The sequence below is a fragment of the Vigna umbellata genome, chromosome 10 (genome assembly GCF_029865625.1).
Source record: "Vigna umbellata cultivar VRB3 chromosome 10, Vumbellata_1.0, whole genome shotgun sequence".
NCBI classification, from domain to species: Eukaryota; Viridiplantae; Streptophyta; class Magnoliopsida; order Fabales; family Fabaceae; genus Vigna; species Vigna umbellata.
Genome location: NC_142174.1, coordinates 25454260 through 25472245, shown reverse-complemented (window position 1 = coordinate 25472245; position 17986 = coordinate 25454260). Strand labels below are relative to the sequence as shown.

The 17986-nt window shown below is 36.8% G+C and overlaps 1 pseudogene; it reads right to left on the bottom strand.

Moving 5' to 3' along the window:
• Positions 1 to 487: 487 nt before the first annotated feature.
• On the bottom strand, positions 488 to 11507 carry LOC148192232 (uncharacterized; annotated as a pseudogene).
• Positions 11508 to 17986: the final 6479 nt, after the last annotated feature.

The window sequence follows — 17986 nt, the reverse complement described above, 5'->3', positions numbered from 1 at the left end:
ATTGTTAAACAAGTTTGTGGCGCCGTTTTTCGGTGTTCATAAATTTGTCATCACCAATCCATGAAAACTCCTAACTTCTCCTACATTCTTTGGAATTGGCCACTCTTGGATGGCCTTTATTTTCTCAGGATCAACATGGACCCCTTTTTTATTGACTACAAAACCTAGAAAGATGACACTATCAACACAAAAGGTGCATTTGTCAAGATTTGCAAACAATTTATTGGTTCTAAGAATTATTAGAACAGCTCTCAAATGTTTTTCATGATTTTGCAAATCTTGACTATATACCAATATGTCATCAAAATAAACAACAACAAACTTCCCAATGCAATCCCTTAAAACATGATTCATAAGTCTCATGAATGTACTTGGGGCATTTGTAAGACCAAAAGGCATTACCAGCCACTCATATAACCCAAACTTAGTTTTAAAAGCAGTTTTCCACTCATCACCTTCTTTGATTCGAATTTGGTGATATCCGCTTTTAAGATCTATTTTTGAGAAAATTTGAGTTAGAAGTCTGAGACTCACTAGATGTGCAGGTGAGTGTCCCTTGGCAAAGAAGAAGATATGAAGGTTGCTCAACTTGAATTGTGTGGTTTAAAGTCTTTTTAGTTAAAAGAACTTCATGTTGAGTGACCTTGTGGAAGGGAACACTAGACTCCCTCAGCTCGCTTTCTTCCCTAGTGACTACTCCACTCTTTTGTTTTGTATTCTTTTTATTTTTTTGTTTCTTTTCCTGTTCCTTGGTGGACTTCATTTGTGCTTGATCTTGTGCCACCTGGATAGGTGTCAAAGGTTGAAGCACAAATTTCTTGTCCTTTTTGTGCACAGTTATGGTATTGGTAAGACCATGGTGTATAGTGTTATGATCAAATTGCCATGGTCTTCCCAATAGCACATGGCAAGCTTCCATGGGAACTACATCACAAATAACTTCATCTTTGAAGTTCCCTATGGATAAAGCCACTTTAACTTGATTCTTGATTGTAATGTCCCCATCTTCATTTAGCCAATGAAGTTTATAAGGTTTGGGATGAGGTATTACAGTAAGATTCAACTTTTCAACTAGTCTTGTGCTACAACAATTGCAGCAAGAACCACTATCAATAATGAGAGAACAATAATTTTCTTGAATTTTACACCTTGTATGAAAGATGTTCTCTCTTTGTGATAGTTGTTCTAGACTTGGTTGACTGCTAAGCACCCTTCTCACCATGAGAAGCTGCCAATCATCCGCAAACACTTCCTCTTCTTTTTCTGTTTCACTCTCACTATCACTGGTGGGGGATTCACTTTCACTACTATAGATGTCCTTTCCTTTTAAAAGGATGGTTCTCTTGGTAGGACATTGAGCAACTATATGACCCCTACCTAGACACTTGAAACACTTTATGTCACTTGTACGAGTGTGTGAAGAGGACTCTTTGTTTGGTTTTTCAACTATTTTGGCTAGAGGTTTGAGGGGTTCTTTTGCTTTAGTAAATTTCTGCTCAAAGGGAGACTAAAATCTTTTGGCAGAAATTTTCCGCTGATTTTGTTGTTCTACCTTTATACACATTTGAACAAGTTCATTCAAATCTCTATAAGGTAGAAGTTCAACTTTATCCCTTATTTCCAAATTCAACCCACTCAAAAATCTAGCTAAAGTAGTTTCCTCTGCCTCTGTGATCCCTGCTCTCATTATGTATAGCTCCATCTGTTGTCAATATCCTTCAACAGACATAGACTTTTGTTGCAACCTTTGGAGCTTATTGATAACAGTTGAAAAACTGTTATTTTCATGCTTAAAATTGATACTAAAAGCAACCTTTATACTTAGAAACTAGCTTGAAATCATGCTTTTCTTCATATTTTCATAAATAAGAGAGCTGGACAGGTTTCTGCTTGATTTCAGTGTTTTGTGCAGGTTTTAAGGTGAATTTGGTGAAAGAAGTGAAGAAGGAGAGATATGGAATCAGAAAAGACATCAAAAAGTGCAAAAGGAGAAGCCGAAGTCACCGCTCAGCGGCAGTTTACCGCTCAGCGGCACTCAGGAGCTCACGGGAGGACCGCTGAGGGGCAAAATGGCCGCTGAGGGGAAGAAACGTGACACGCACTTACCGCTGAGCGGTATTTTACCGCTGAGCGGCACTTTAATGGGCTTGGACCTAATTTTCTGTAATTTACGAATAATATATAAGCTTTAGGGTTTCCTAGGGTTTGTATCTTTGGCTGGAACGAAGCAAACACTCTCTCTTCCACCCCTTTGAAGGAGGATCTTGGATGCTCAGGCTTCCTCTTCACCTTTTTAGGGTTTTATCTTTCATTCTTTCATTATTGTTCATCTAGGTTCACCATGAATATGGTGAACTAAACTCTGTATGTTTGTTGGGGAATCAATGTAATCTTTTGAAGCTCTCATATATGGAATCTGTTTTTACATCTTTTAATTAAGACTTATGCTTTCTTTCATCATTAGTTAGGGTTTTTCCTCTTTGCTTAATGCTTGCATTGTTTAACTCATTTGATGCATGATTATTGGTTTTGTCCATACGGGCGCGTACGGGGAAGTCTAGATCCGGGGAATTTCTCCCAATATTATATTGGTTGTCGTTAAGCTCCTGCACTTATGAACTGATCATTAGGAATGCTAGGAATTGTATGAACTCGTGATTAGGGAGAAGCCTTCTTGAAAGGTACTTTAGAGAGTGGCATTAACAATGATGATTTGAATGTTGAATTCCTAAAATATATGAGAGTGGATAAGATGAAATTGACCCCCAACAACATATTCATCCTTAAATTTCATTGAAAGTGTTTATCTTTTGCTTTTTGCCATTGATCAAAACTTCATGCATACATATTTAATTTTCGTCTTTTGCATATAAAATCCAAATATTTCGTTTTTAAGTCTTAGCTAATGAAGAAACCACACAACTAAACTAGGCCGTGAGTCCTTTAGGAAGAACGATACTTGGTCTTACCAAGTTTATTACTTGAACGATTCGGTCACACTTGCCGATTGAAAAACAAGTTTGTGACATCATAATTTGGTGTTCATAAATTTGTCCATCAAGTTTTTGGCGCCGTTGTCGGGGATTCGTGGTTTAACTGGTTAATTTGTGTGATTATTGATTATCTTTGACTTATTTTTTTTTATTTTTAATTTAAATTTCGAATTTTTTTATTTTATTTTATTTTTCTGTTTATATTTTTCAGTTTGTAGTTTATTTGATTTTATTTTATTTTTCTGTTTTCTGTTTTTCTGTTTTCTGTTTTTATTTTCTGAATCTTATATCTTCTCTTGTATTTTTTGTGCTAACCAAATCTTTTCTAGGGTTTTGTGTTCTTGTGTATGCAGCAGGCAATTCGAACTAGAAGCAAGAAAACAACAGAACCTCTGCTTGAAGGATTAGAAGACAGTAGACGGAGGAGAAGAATCCGAACATCTAGAGAACTTTTTCCTCCTCCGGAAACTCTGTTGCAACCATCACCACCAGGTTCTGACAATAGCACAGAAAATATGGAGAACAATAATATCAGAAGAACTCTTACTGATTACACCAATATAGCTGGACCTCAGCACTTTGACAGCATAGCTAGACCAAGAGTCAATGCAGCTAACATGGAGGTCAAACCAGCACTGATCCAACTGGTGAAAAGTAATCAATTTAATGGGTTATCTCATGAAAGCCCATATGAGCACCTTACTACATTCAATGAAATTTGCAACACAGTCAAAATTAATGGGCTGCCAGATGAAGCGATCAAACTTAGTTTGTTTCCTTTCTCATTGGGAGGCAATGCTAAGCTTTGGTTGAATTCTTTCCCAGAAGGAAGTTTCACAGAGTGGGAAGCAGTAGTAACAAAGTTTTTGAACAAGTACTTTCCACAATCAAAGGTGACAAAAGGCAAGCAAGAGATATCTTCATTTAAGCAGGGCATGGAAGAATCACTGGGGCATGCATGGGATAGATACAAAAGTCTGTTACGAAAAACTCCTATGCATGGTTTCAAAGAAGAAGAAGTAGTCCTAACTTTCCTTGGAGGTCTTGGTTCACAAACTAAGATGATGCTTCATGCCTCAGCAGGAGGAAACATTAAATGGAAAACTCCAGAGGAAGCAACTGAAATTATTGAAAATATGGCTACTAGTGACAACGAACTCAACATTGAAAAAGGAGATCTTAGTCAGAAGGAGTTGTTACAATCAAATGAGGCTTTGCTTATTCAAAATAGAATTATCTCTCAACAGCTTGAAGAAGTAATTATGATACTTTCTCAAATACCACAGGAAATACAACAGGTCTCAATGGTTCAAGTGCAACAACAAAAATGGCAGATGCAATTTACTCCAGTTGAGAAAACAACAAAGCTTGAAGAGACTTTCCAAGGATTCTTGAAGACGAATGCGTCTTATTGTCATAATGTGGATGCTGCATTTAAAAATATGGAGGTTTATGTTGAGAGAATAGTTGACGAGATGAAACATGATAATCTCAGAAAGGAGTGTAAAACTATTGTGACCAGAAGTGGTAGAGTGTTAGAGGAGAGACAAAAAGAAAGAGAGGAGAAAGAAAATGAGAGTGAGAGTGAAAAAGAAACATGTGAGTGGAAAGAAAGAGTTGAGAGAGAGAAAAAGAAAAAAGAAGAAGAGGAGAGGAGAGAAAAAAAAGAGAGAGAAGAGAGAGAGGAGAGACAGAAAGAAAAAGAGTATGAAAAGCCACTTCCTTATCCAAAGAGTTATTCGAGGAAGGAGAAAGAAAAGCAGTTGGAAAGATTCATGGAGTTGTTTAAGAAGCTTGAGATCACTATACCATTCTCTGAAGCATTGCAACAGATGCCAGCATATGCAAAGTTTTTGAAGGAACTCCTCACAAAGAAACACAAGTATATTGAGAAGGAAACTATCAATATACAGGGTAACTGCAGTGCAATCATACAGAAACTACCTCCTAAACTTAAAGATCCAGGAAGCTTCACTATTCCATGCACCATAGGAGATGTGAAAGTTGGAAGAGCATTGATTGATTTGGGAGCTAGCATTAATCTAATGCGGCTATCCATGTGCAAAACAATTCAGGGGTTGGAAATTAAACCAACCAGAATGGCTCTTCAATTGGCGGACAGGTCTCTTAAATATCCATATGGAGTGGTTGAAGATGTTTTAGTGAAGGTTGACAAATTTGTATTCCCAGTGGATTTTATTGTGATGGAGATGGAAGGAAATAGTGATGTTCCTCTTATTCTTGGGAGACCTTTTATGAAGACTGCTAGAGTTTTGATTGATGTAGAGAATGGTAAGCTTAAATTGAGAGTTGATGATGAAGAAGTCATTTTTGACGTAGCCAAGGCCATGACATATCCAAATGATGACAACGCATGTTTTCAATTTGATGAACTTGATGAAGTTTGTATGGTGCAAGAAAGGATGGTGCGAAATATTTCTCCATTGGAAAAAACTCTCATTGATGCATGTGAAGATTTAGATGAAGAAGAAGAGAAATTGATTGATGAATGTCTGATGGATTTGGAAACATTGAAAAAGAGTCCGGAGGAAGATCCAATATTCGAAATAATTGATAAGGAAGAAGCAGTCAAAGCACAGACACCAGAATTAAAAAGATTACCATCACATCTGAAATATGTTTTTCTAGAGGAAGATGGAACAAAGCCAGTCATCATCAATAACTCTTTAACTTTACAAGAAGAAGAGCAGTTGATAGAAATTTTGAAAGCCAATAAAGAAGCAATTGGGTGGTCAATATCAGATCTTAAAGGTATTAGCCCAACTTACTGCATGCACAAAATTTTTATGGAAGAAGATTATAAACCAAGTGCTCAACCATAGAGAAGATTAAATCCTGTTATGAAGGAGGTGGTTAGAAAAGAAGTGTTGAAACTGTTAGAAGCTGGTATCATCTATCCAATCTCTGACAGTGAATGGGTGAGTCCAGTACAGGTGGTTCCAAAGAAAGGTGGGATGACAGTAATTTATAATGATAAGAATGAACTTATTCCTACTCGGACAGTCACTGGTTGGCGTATGTGCATTGATTACAGGAAGCTGAATAAAGCTACTAGGAAAGATCATTTTCCTCTTCCTTTCATGGATCAGATGTTAGAAAGGTTATCAGGGCAGGCTTTCTATTGTTTTCTAGATTGATATTTTGGATACAATCAAATTGTGGTAGATCCAAAAGATCAGGAGAAGACGGCTTTTACTTGTCCTTTTGGTATCTTTGCATATAGAAAGATGCCTTTTGGATTATGTAATGCTCCAGCTACGTTTCAAAGGTGTATGCAGGCAATTTTTGCAGATCTCTTAGAAAAATGCATTGAGGTATTCATGGATGATTTCTCAGTTTTTGGAAATTCTTCCAGAGATGTTTGGCTAATTTGAACACTGTCCTCAAAAGATGTGTTCAGACAAATCTTGTTCTTAATTGGGAGAAATGTCATTTCATGGTAACTGAAGGAATTGTATTGGGGCATAAAATTTCTGCTAAAGGAATTGAGGTAGACAAAGCTAAAGTAGAAGTTATTGAGAAACTACCTCCACCAACAAATGTAAAGGGAATTAGAAGTTTTCTTGGTCATGCTGGGTTTTATAGAAGATTCATCAAAGATTTCTCAAAAATTGCTAAACCATTGAGTAATCTTTTGATGAAGGATGTTCCTTTTGTGATGAATGAAGATTGTCTGAAAGCTTTCGACATATTGAAGAAGAAGTTAGTGTCAACTCCAGTAATTGTAGTGCCAGATTGGAATCAAAATTTTGAATTAATGTGTGATGCAAGTGATTATGCAATAGGAGTTGTCCTTGGCCAGCGGAAAGAACAAAAGTTTCATCCAATTTATTATGCTACCAAGGTTCTGAACAATGCTCAATTGAATTATGCTACCACAGAGAAAGAATTTCTTGCCATTGTGTATGCTCTAGAGAAATTTAGACCTTATCTTATTGGGTCTAAGGTGATTGTCTATACAGATCATGCAGCTATCAAATATTTGTTGACAAAACCAGATTCTAAGCCACGTTTGATTCGATGGGTACTACTATTGCAAGAATTTGATGTAGAAATCCGTGACAAGAAAGGAAGTGAGAACTTAATTGCTGATCATTTGTCACGATTAGTCAACAATGAGGTCACTAGCAAGGAGTCTGAAATCTGGGAATCTTTTTCAGATGAATCACTCATGTATATTCAGCAGAGGCCCTGGTTTGCTGATATGCCGAATTTCAAAGCTGCGAGAGTCATGCCGGAAGACTTAACTTGGCAACAAAGAAAGAAATTTCTGCATGATGCCAAGCAGTTTGTTTGGGATGATCCTTATTTGTTCAAAATTGGAGCAGATAATCTTCTAAGGAGATGTGTTACAAATGAAGAAGCAGAAGGAGTTCTTTGGCATTGTCATGATTAACCTTATGGAGGACATTTTAATGGAGAAAGAACAGCAGCAAAAGTCCTTCAATCTGGGTTTTATTGGCCAACTTTATTTAAAGATGCCCATAATCATGCTAGAAATTGTGATAAATGTCAAAGAGCAGGGACAATCACTAAACGTCATGAGATGCCTTTACAGGGTATTTTAGAGGTTGAGATTTTTGATTGTTGGGGTATTGATTTTGTTGGACCTTTCCCTCCATCTTTCAACAATGAATATATTCTGGTAGCAGTGGATTATGTGAGTAAATGGGTGGAAGCATTAGCTTGTCCTAAAAATGATGTTAGCACGGTAATTAAATTCCTGAAGAGGCAGATATTCTCACGCTTTGGCACTCCAAGAGTGTTGATTAGTGATGGAGGATCTCATTTTTGCAATTATCAACTAGAGAAAGTACTTAAACACTATGGAGTAAAACATAAGGTAGTTGCACCTTATCATCCACAAACCAATGGACAAGCTGAGGTGTCTAACAGGGAAATAAAAAGGATCTTGGAAAAAACAGTGACTTCATCAAGAAAGGATTGGTCTATCAAATTGGATGATGCTCTTTGGGCTTATAGGACAACAATGAAGACGTCTATGGGATTGTCACCGTTTCAATTAGTCTATGGGAAAGCATGCCATTTGCCAGTAGAATTGGAGCATAAAGCATTATGGTCTTTAAAATTTTTGAATTTTGATCCTTATGAAACTCAATGCACACGCAGAAGGCAGATTTTGGAACTTGAAGAAATGCGATTACATGCATATGATTCATCAAAGGCGTACAAAGACAAGATTAAATTTTATCATGACAGGAAGTTGGTGAATAGAGTTTTCAATCCAGGACAACAGGTATTATTGTTCAATTCAAGATTGAAGATATTTCCTAGGAAGCTGAAGTCAAAATGGTCAGGACCATATGTGATAAAAGAAGTGCATCCGCATGGAGCAATTGAAATATTTAATCCAGCTGCTGATGATCCACAGAGAAGTTGGGTGGTGAATGGTCAACGTCTTAAACCCTATCTAGGGGGAGAGGTGCAACAATTTTCCACAATGATGTTGTTGGTTGATCCTTGAAAGTTTGGGTCAGGCTCGTGACGTTAAACAAGCGCTTACTGGGAGGCAACCCAGTATTTTGTAAGTATTATTTGTTTTTAGATTAGGGTTTGATGTACTCTATTGAACACCTGATTTGTTATGATGGTTTGCTATTAACTATGATTGTATGATAAGTAATACTGAATGATGCTTATTGATTGATTGATGTTGAGATGATGTGCACATTAAAATGCTTATACAGGTGATTCACAAGCTTTGTGAACAAATGCATGATATCATGATTGTGATTGTAAAATTAAGCAGGATGTGTATGTCAAATGTGAATGAGCTTATATGTGAGGTTTTGAGCTCCAGAGTTGTTATTGTTGAATGCTATTACTTTGAAAGTATGAATGATTTTGCCCAGGTTTTCTATGATTGAATCAATTGCTTGTTTTGCACCATATGATCAAGGCCGTTTGTTGGAAACCTTTTTATTGGCCAAAGTTGTAAAATTAGCCCACTAAAAGAGAACACTCTGTGTTCTATCCTTTTGAACCCTTAGCCTTGAACATATACTGAAACCCTTGATTGAAAATCTTTACCTTGAGTTAAGTAGAAGATCTTGTGTGATATTGTTAAATGTTCAAGTTTGGGGTTGTTGGGAAAACATGAAAAGCATTGAGCTAAGAGTTAAAAAGTAAGAATATACAAAGAAAAAGAAAAGAAAAGAAAAATAAGCAAAGCTCAATGCAAAGGCAAAAGAAAGTTGGGAATGAATAAGATGATTGTGTTGTTATGATTCTCTTAACTCAAGGATTTTGTGATCCAGAAAAACCAATTTTCTTGTTAGCCCAGCCACATTATAAGCCATTGAAAAGTCCTTGTGATGATGCATGCTTGTGAATGTTTTTGATTGTGGTAAAATGAAAGGCAAAGTTAATTCATGTGACATTGTGATAATAGAGTGAATGAGTGATTACTTCTTATACACTTGTGTGTGAGTGAAACACTTTATCTAGTGAGGAAATATTCCCTTAGCACATGAACATCCATGCTTAAGTGATTGATCATTCATGAAAAATAGCATTTGTTGGAATTTAAATGACTTTGTGAACACTAAAGCATGTGCACATCTTGATTGAAATATTGGTCATAAGTTTGATTGAAGTTTTTACTTATCTTGAAAAGAAGACTTTTGAATAAGTGAACCATCATAAGAATTGGTTGAAGATTGAGTTACATCTTGTTTGCTTGAGAACAAGCAAAGTTCTAAGTTTGGGGTTGTGATAACAGTTGAAAAACTGTTATTTTCATGCTTAAAATTGATACTAAAAGCAACCTTTATACTTAGAAACTAGCTTGAAATCATGCTTTTCTTGATATTTTCAGAAATAAGAGAGCTGGACAGGTTTATGCTTGATTTCAGTGTTTTTGTGCAGGTTTTAAGGTGAATTTGGTGAAAGAAGTGAAGAAGGAGAGATATGGAATCAGAAAAGACATCAAAAAGTGCAAAAGGAGAAGCCGAAGTCACCGCTCAGCGGCAGTTTACCGCTCAGCGGCAGTTTACCGCTGAGCGGCACTCAGGAGCTCACGGGAGGACCGCTGAGGGGAAGAAACGTGACACGCACTTACCGCTGAGCGGTATTTTACCGCTGAGCGGCACTTTAATGGGCTTGGACCTAATTTTCTGTAATTTACGAATAATATATAAGCTTTAGGGTTTCCTAGGGTTTGTATCTTTGGCTGGAACGAAGCAAACACTCTCTCTTCCACCCCTTTGAAGGAGGATCTTGGATGCTCAGGCTTCCTCTTCACCTTTTAGGGTTTTATCTTTCATTCTTTCATTATTGTTCATCTAGGTTCACCATGAATATGCTGAACTAAACTCTGTATGCTTGTTGGGGAATCAATGTAATCTTTTGAAGCTCTCATATATGGAATCTGTTTTTACATCTTTTATTTAAGATTTATGCTTTCTTTCATCATTAGTTAGGGTTTTTCCTCTTTGTTTAATGCTTGCATTCTTTAACTCATTCGATGCATGATTATTGGTTTTGTCGATACGGGCGCGTACGGGGAAGTCTAGATCCGGGGAATTTCTCCCAATATTATATTGGTTGTCGTTAAGCTCCTGCACTTATGAACTGATCATTAGGAATGCTAGGAATTGTATGAACTCGTGATTAGGGAGAAGCCTTCTTGAAAGGTACTTTAGAGAGTGGCATTAACAATGATGATTTGAATGTTGAATTCCTAAAATATATGAGAGTGGATAAGATGAAATTGACCCCTAACAACATATTCATCCATAAATTTCATTGAAAGTGTTTATCTTTTGCTTTTTGCCATTGATCAAAACTTCATGCATACATATTTAATTTTCGTCTTTTGCATATAAAATCCAAATATTTCGTTTTTAAGTCTTAGCTAATCAAGAAACCACACAACTAAACTAGGCCGTGAGACCTTTGGGAAGAACGATACTTGGTCTTACCAAGTTTATTACTTGAACGATTCGGTCACACTTGCCGATTGAAAAACAAGTTTGTGACATCATAATTTGGTGTTCATAAATTTGTCCATCACTTATCCATAAGTTCCCTTTTATAGTAAGAAGGAATGTGCCTTTTCTTGAGAGCAGTTGTGAGTTCATTCCAATATTTGATGGGAGGAAGTTGTTGTCTCATTCTTTCTTTGACTAGAGCAGTCCACCAATACATTGCATACCCTTGAAAACTAAGGGTAGCTAGAGAGACTTTTCTTTCCTCTGACACTTGTTAACAGGCAAATATTTGCTCTACTTTCATTTCCCAGTCAAGGTAAGCCTCAATGTTATCTTTCCCATGAAAATGAGGCAATACCACATTGACTTCCTTAGGAGGAGGAGGATAATTTTCATAGTCACGCCTATGCCTTCTTGATGAAGAAGGATAGTAATCTCCTACTCTTAAGGTTTCTTGTTCACTTTGGGATTCTCCACTCATGCTTCTCTCCCTATATTGAACTTGTTCATCTCTTAACATTTTCAACTCATTGGTGACCATGGCATTGTGTAGTTCTCTTTGAATCTTTTCTTGCCCTATTTTTCTTTCAATTTCTTTGAGTTGATTGACAAGAGTTTGAAAACAAAATTTATCTTTAGGCTCCTCATTAATTCTAGGGGAGTGTCTTCCAGACATTTTATGAACTTCAAAATTTTCTTGAAGTAAAGACTAAGAGAGTTCACTTGAGGACAATATTCCAGGTAAGAGAGGTGCATCTTGTAGGTCACTTAAGTACCAAGTCTTGCCTTGCCAAATATATCCTTAGTTACTTACTAAAAGTTTTTAAATCAAAATCACTTCTAAATTCACTAAATATATGGAGACACAAACAAACACAAAGAAAGAAAACCTTAGACTCTAAGGCCGGACTCTAAGACTTCCTATGTGGAACTTGCAAATTAAAAAGAAATTAAAGGTGAGGTCTCCTAGGTGAGGCTTAGACTTTTTGGATCTAAGACACACTCACCGTCTACCAATTTTAAAGTGATGAGACTTTAAGTCAAGTTAGCAAATGAGAGAAGAACACTTATGAGCTCTTCCACTTCACTTGCTTGAAATGGCCAACTTACAAGAATGGAAAAAAATTCAAAATATAATGGAAACAACAAAAAATTGGGAAAACAAGAAGGTAGTTTAATGTGGCAGCTTTGGTTTCTCTCAAAGGAAGTGAATTTGGTTGATTCACACTAATCTCACAGCTGCCAAGTGAAATATACTGCTGTTGCAGCAACCAGATTTTATGCAGACCAGTGAAGAACGTGGTTCTACTGCACCAAAAATCAGCCCCAATGTTGATCTTTCCTTGCTCCAATCCACTCCCTAAGATGCTACCAGTGTTGTGGGACGTTTTGAGATAGTTCTGCACCCAACATAGAGCTCATACAAACCACCATCAAGTGATTAAATCATAAGAAAGTCAGTCCTACTGCTGCCAGAAATTGCTAAACCAAAATGCACCACTAGACTTTTATCAAATAGTTTAGGTGCGGGAATTTCAAACAATTTAAATCAAGCAAGTAAACGGTTTGCAGAGAAGGGTGGCACACAAAATGATCTTAGGAAAGGTTCTAGAGTGGATTTAAAAAGCAAGAAACAAGTATAAGTTGTATATATATAAGATTCAAGCTTAATGAAAATTTGACGAATCTGTTTGACAAAATGCCTCAAAGAAATTCTGTGAATGGTGCATCAGAATTTAAAATTTGCTTGGCACTGGTTCACACAGCTTTTTAAAATGCAGTATATTGTTAATTTTCAATGTTGCACTGCTTTATAATCACTTGAACCAAGATTTTTCTACCAAATTGAAACTAACTTTGATGCAGTAATCACAACAAGCTTTCAATAAAAAAATTCTGCAACTATACCAGAAAAAGTGCTTAAAAATTGGTGGTTTGAATGGTCATTTTGCACAATCAAATTTGGACTCTTAATTTTATGATTTGAGCAAATTTGTTTTACCAAATATGACTTGTGCAAACTGCCAGCAGAGGCTAAATGCTTTTAAATCAAAATTTTACTATTGCAGTTGCTCTTTCACACCAAATTTGGCCAATTCACCATCCAATTTTTAGCAAAGGAATCAAACTGATATGTAATCAATTAAAATGACTCTAGGACAGCAAATCAAACTTAAACAAGACTCTAGGAATGACTTGAAGGAAATCTAGCAGGGAGTTCTAAACTGGACAGATTTTAAATCAGGAAAAGACTCAATCAAAGTGTGTGCAACTCGGTCCAACTGCTCTAGCAATGACTTCTGGATTCTGCTGACTGGTGAAACCAATTTTTATTGTCTTAGACAATGTACTGTCCATATGGTTTGCACATATTGCAATTTCAGCACATCAACACAGCCAGAGATGATGTTTCCATATGGTGCAGTTTCAGAGAAAAAAAAAATGAAAAACCAGATTTAAAACAGATTTGGATATGCATCAATTGGCACTACACTGTGATGGAATTCAAGATGCACTGAGCTCTTTAATCATTGCTCATCTCATGTGCTTCTATTGAAAATCCAATCAAACACAGCAGATTTATCCTAAACCAGTTTCAACTCAGAAATTTGACAAAAATAAACCAAAACACATTACTGGACATGACAACATTAGATTTCCAAATTAAAAGACTCAAAGCAAAGAAGTGAACCGATTAAAATGATGAAAAATAAAGCAATTAAAAGCTGGAACAAACGAATCAAAGATTGGAATCTACTGGAATTAAAATTGCAATGAAACAGTGTGCACAAAATGAAGAACACGAAGGAAATGTTGATGACAGAATGGAATGAAGGAAAAATTGACTTAGCTGGAGCGTGATGCAGAACCTGGCTCTGATACCACTTGATGAGGTTGCTCCAGCAAGTGTGATGGGTTGAATGCAGCGGAAGATGGAAACCAAAGTTGGGCAGTGGAAATGCAGAATGAAATTAGTGGCAGCAGAGGAGGTGCTTGGTGTTTAGCAGCAATGTGTAGAGGTGAAACAATGGTTGTTGATAGTGGGAAAAGAGCTTAAGGTGAAGTGGGTAAACTAGCTTAGGCGGCCTTCACTGGAAGGAATCTAGGTGGAAGAGGGAAAGCACAAGTAGAGTGACTTTTGGGCAGAGTTTGGTTGCTGGAAATGCTTCAACATGATAAACTCTCATTTCATTCAAAACTTCTTTTACAAAGATAGCTGCCATGATTTTATAGGCTAACCATGAAGCTGCAGCGAGAAAGTAATGGACCGAGAATGATGGATCAGCTGCCATGTGGTGACCCATGTGTAAAATATGAAGGCCTTCTAGAAAGGCTTATTAAAAATGTGCTAAAAACCAAATCAGCACGTGGTCTGTTGGTGTTGAGGTTGCTATGGTGTGCTTAGCAAAGAATGGTGGTGCAGCTAGCAACTTGGACATTCATATGGACAGATTTGCCCCTTCTCTGTGTATCTCCAAATTCCACTGAAAATGAAGGAAAATAACTTGCCCTATTGTATCCATATCTTCAAGCTCTTCTTGGATTCTTCTAGCCATACTTCTAGTAATGGGTCCCTGCCTTAAGTCATCAATGAGTGCTGGGAGGTTCCTTACAATTCAGGTTCTTGTTGAATTCTCCCAAGGGTAATATTTCTCAAGGATGAAGGTATAAGTACTTGGTCGTCTTAAGCTTTTGATCTTCAGACTTAATTTTCTAGGAACGCTAGGAATTGCACGAACTAGGAATTAAGGCAGGCTTATTGCACCGAGGGATCGAGTTCTAAGTAATTTAGTGAGTGAGGGTAACATGAATGTAAAAAGAAGAATTCTTATATACATGAGAGTAAACTTGGTGAAATCAAACCCTAACAACATAATCATCTCATTTTATAAACAACCTCCGTTCATCTTTGTGTTACTCTACTATTGATCAATTTGCATTCATATTTAATTTTATGTCTTTGCATTTGAAACCAACAATCTCGTTTTATTTAAGTCTTAATTAATTGAGTTATCACACAACTGTCTAGTGCCGAGAGTCTTCAAGGATACGATACTTGGTCTTACCATTTTATATTACTTGTGCGATTTGGTACACTTGCCAATCCATCAACAAAAGTCCATCTTGGCGTCCCAGACTTCAATCGTCTCCTTGCCTTTCAATCCTTTTTGAGAAATCCCACACAACAAACCAACCGTCGTCAATTTCTGGTTGGATGATTCAAGGTAGAAGAACGGTTAATTCACTATCTAACAGTGTGGATTCTGTGCCCCCGTGCTACCAATCATGCTGAATGTTTTGAGCAGGATCTTCTTCTTATTTATGGGATTTTGAACAATATCCATAGCGATTGGCCTGCACTCATCTCTAATACTATGCTAAAGGCCAAAAAGTATCAAGCCTATCATCTTCCCTATGCATTTCTCATTTCTCGAATTCTTGAATACAAAGGAGTCAATGTGGAAGGTGAACTCACTCAAGCCATCCAAGCCATTAGAACTAAAATTGGGGAGACAACGTTTCGCCAAATGGGATTTGTTTTTCGTGGCCGCATGATCATTCACAAGGATGATGATCACCAAGATGATGACAATGACGATATGGACGCTCATATGACTAAACCAGTACAAGCTGCTGCTCCTACTGATGTTGGTCCTTCCCAAATGCCTTCATCTTCTACTCTATCCATGGAGGCACATTTTGCCAGGTTGTCCAAAGAACTAGAGGACATGAGTCTTTCTCAACAAGCTTATTTTGATCAAATCTTTGAGTGGCAGCAAACTCATGAAGAATATGTGATTGACCAGTTCAACGACTTTGACACTCGTCTTGGAAACATTGAAAATCACCTCAATCTTCAACCTCCAAAAAGTCCACCCAGTCCGGAGTTTTAGTATTAGGATTTTATGTTAGTTTGCTTGATTTCTTTTTTGTTTTTATTTCCTATGATGTTTCTAAATGCTCATGTCTTTCTATATGATGACATTGTCATTCCTTTTTCCATGAATAAAATGCCTTCTTGTTCTAATGCTTACTTTCTTTTAGTAAGGGGGGATCATATTAACGGGGAGCATTTTTATTAATCTTTTTGCTTATTGATAACGGTTGAAAATATCGTTATCTGTGATGTAATTTTGATACTAAATGCACCCTTTTGTGCTTAGAAACTTGCTTGAAATCATGATTTTCTGTTAAGTTGTGTGACTTAGAGAGTTGAGGTTGAACTTAATGATTTTATGACTAAATTCCATTGTTTTAGTAGGTTAATGAAGTGATTTGGAAGAGGAGTCAAAGTATGAAGGAGTCGGAATGCAGAAAAGTCAACCAGAGTGCGAGTTTTCTTCCTGCATCGCGCCCGGGCGCCTCTCAGGGGCGCTTGAGTGCCATAATTGCACCGCACACCGCTTGGGCGTCCCTTTTGGGCGCTTAAACGCAAGAAAGTACCGTTCGACGCCTGGACGCCCCATTTAGGGCGCTTGAGCGCTAGTGACATGGGTCGGACCTTGTTTCTGTTCTGTTTTCGCTCTATTTAAAGGACCCAGACGTCCTAGCTTTTGTATCTTTGGCTTGAGGAGCACAACAACACACTCTTTCAACCTTTGGAGGCGGATTTGGATGCGGGAGCTTCCATCTTCTACTTTTAGGGTTTTTCTATCTCATTCTTCTCCATTGTTCATATAGTTTCACCATGTTTATGGTGAACTAAACTCTATTTGTTATTGGGGGATGATGTATTCTTGTGAACTCTCATGTATTTGAATTGATTCTTAATAACATATGATTTTTCATTAATTGTTAGAGTAATTAATTTGTGCTTATTACATGCTTTGTTTAACTCATTCATAGTGTGATGTATAAATTGCATGAGTGTCGGGAGGTTCCTTACAATTTAGGTTCTTGTTGAATTACTCCCAAGAGTAATATTTCTCAGCGATGAGGGTATGAGTCTTGGTCGTCTTACAACTCTTGATCTTCACATTTAATTACTAGGAATGCTAGGAATTGCATGAACTGGTGATTAAGGACAAGCTTATTTCGCCGAGGGATCGGGTTTAAGTGATTTAGTGAGTGACGTTAACATTAATGCATACAGAAGAATTCTTACATACATGAGAGGGAACTTGGTGAAATCTAACCCCAGCAACATACTCATCTCATATTAAAAACAACATTTGTTCATCATTGTGCTATTCTGATCAAACTGCATTCATATTTAATTTTCTGTCTTTGCATCTGAAACTATTGATCTCGTTTTCTTTAAGTCTTAATTAATCAAGTTATCAGACAACTGTCTAGTGCCGAGAGTCCTTTGGGACACGATACTTGGTCTTTTCCATTTTATATTACTTGTGCGATTCGGTACACTTGCCGATTCATCAACACTTATGATCAAAAAGGGGGAGAAGAATCAACTCTTAGTGTAGTTGCTGCTAACCCGTTTTATGTTGTTTGTTAGTTTGTATTTTATGCAGATAACCCAAAGTTTCTTTTAAACAAGTGAATTTTTTATCATCATCAAAAAGGGGGAGATTGTTACCAATGAGGAGCATTGGTACTTTGAAGATAAATGATTTTGATGATGCATCAAGAAATAAACTCGAAGAATCAAGTTATAATTGTTTTAAAAGCACTTTTGTAGTTTTCAAATGTATTAGGAAAGATTTCAAACATGTAGAACTTAGAAATCTCGTACGTTTAAGATAGTTACACATATAATCGATTATGTGGTGGAATAATTAATTATCATGAGCCTTCTTGAAAAACCATTTCGCTCTAGAATAATCGATTATTACTTCAAATAATCGATTATCACTGGTCCAGATGAGAACTGCACAAGTCCTTAGAATAATCAATTGTTCCTCAGAATAATCGATTATCACTTTTTGAAATACCCTATAACGGACTTGAATAATCGATTATCACTAACAATAATCGATTATCACTGGCAGTTGTAAAGTGTCTTTTCAATTTCAAACCAGCTGTCTATATATAGTTGTTTTAAAACCCTTAGAGGGTTAA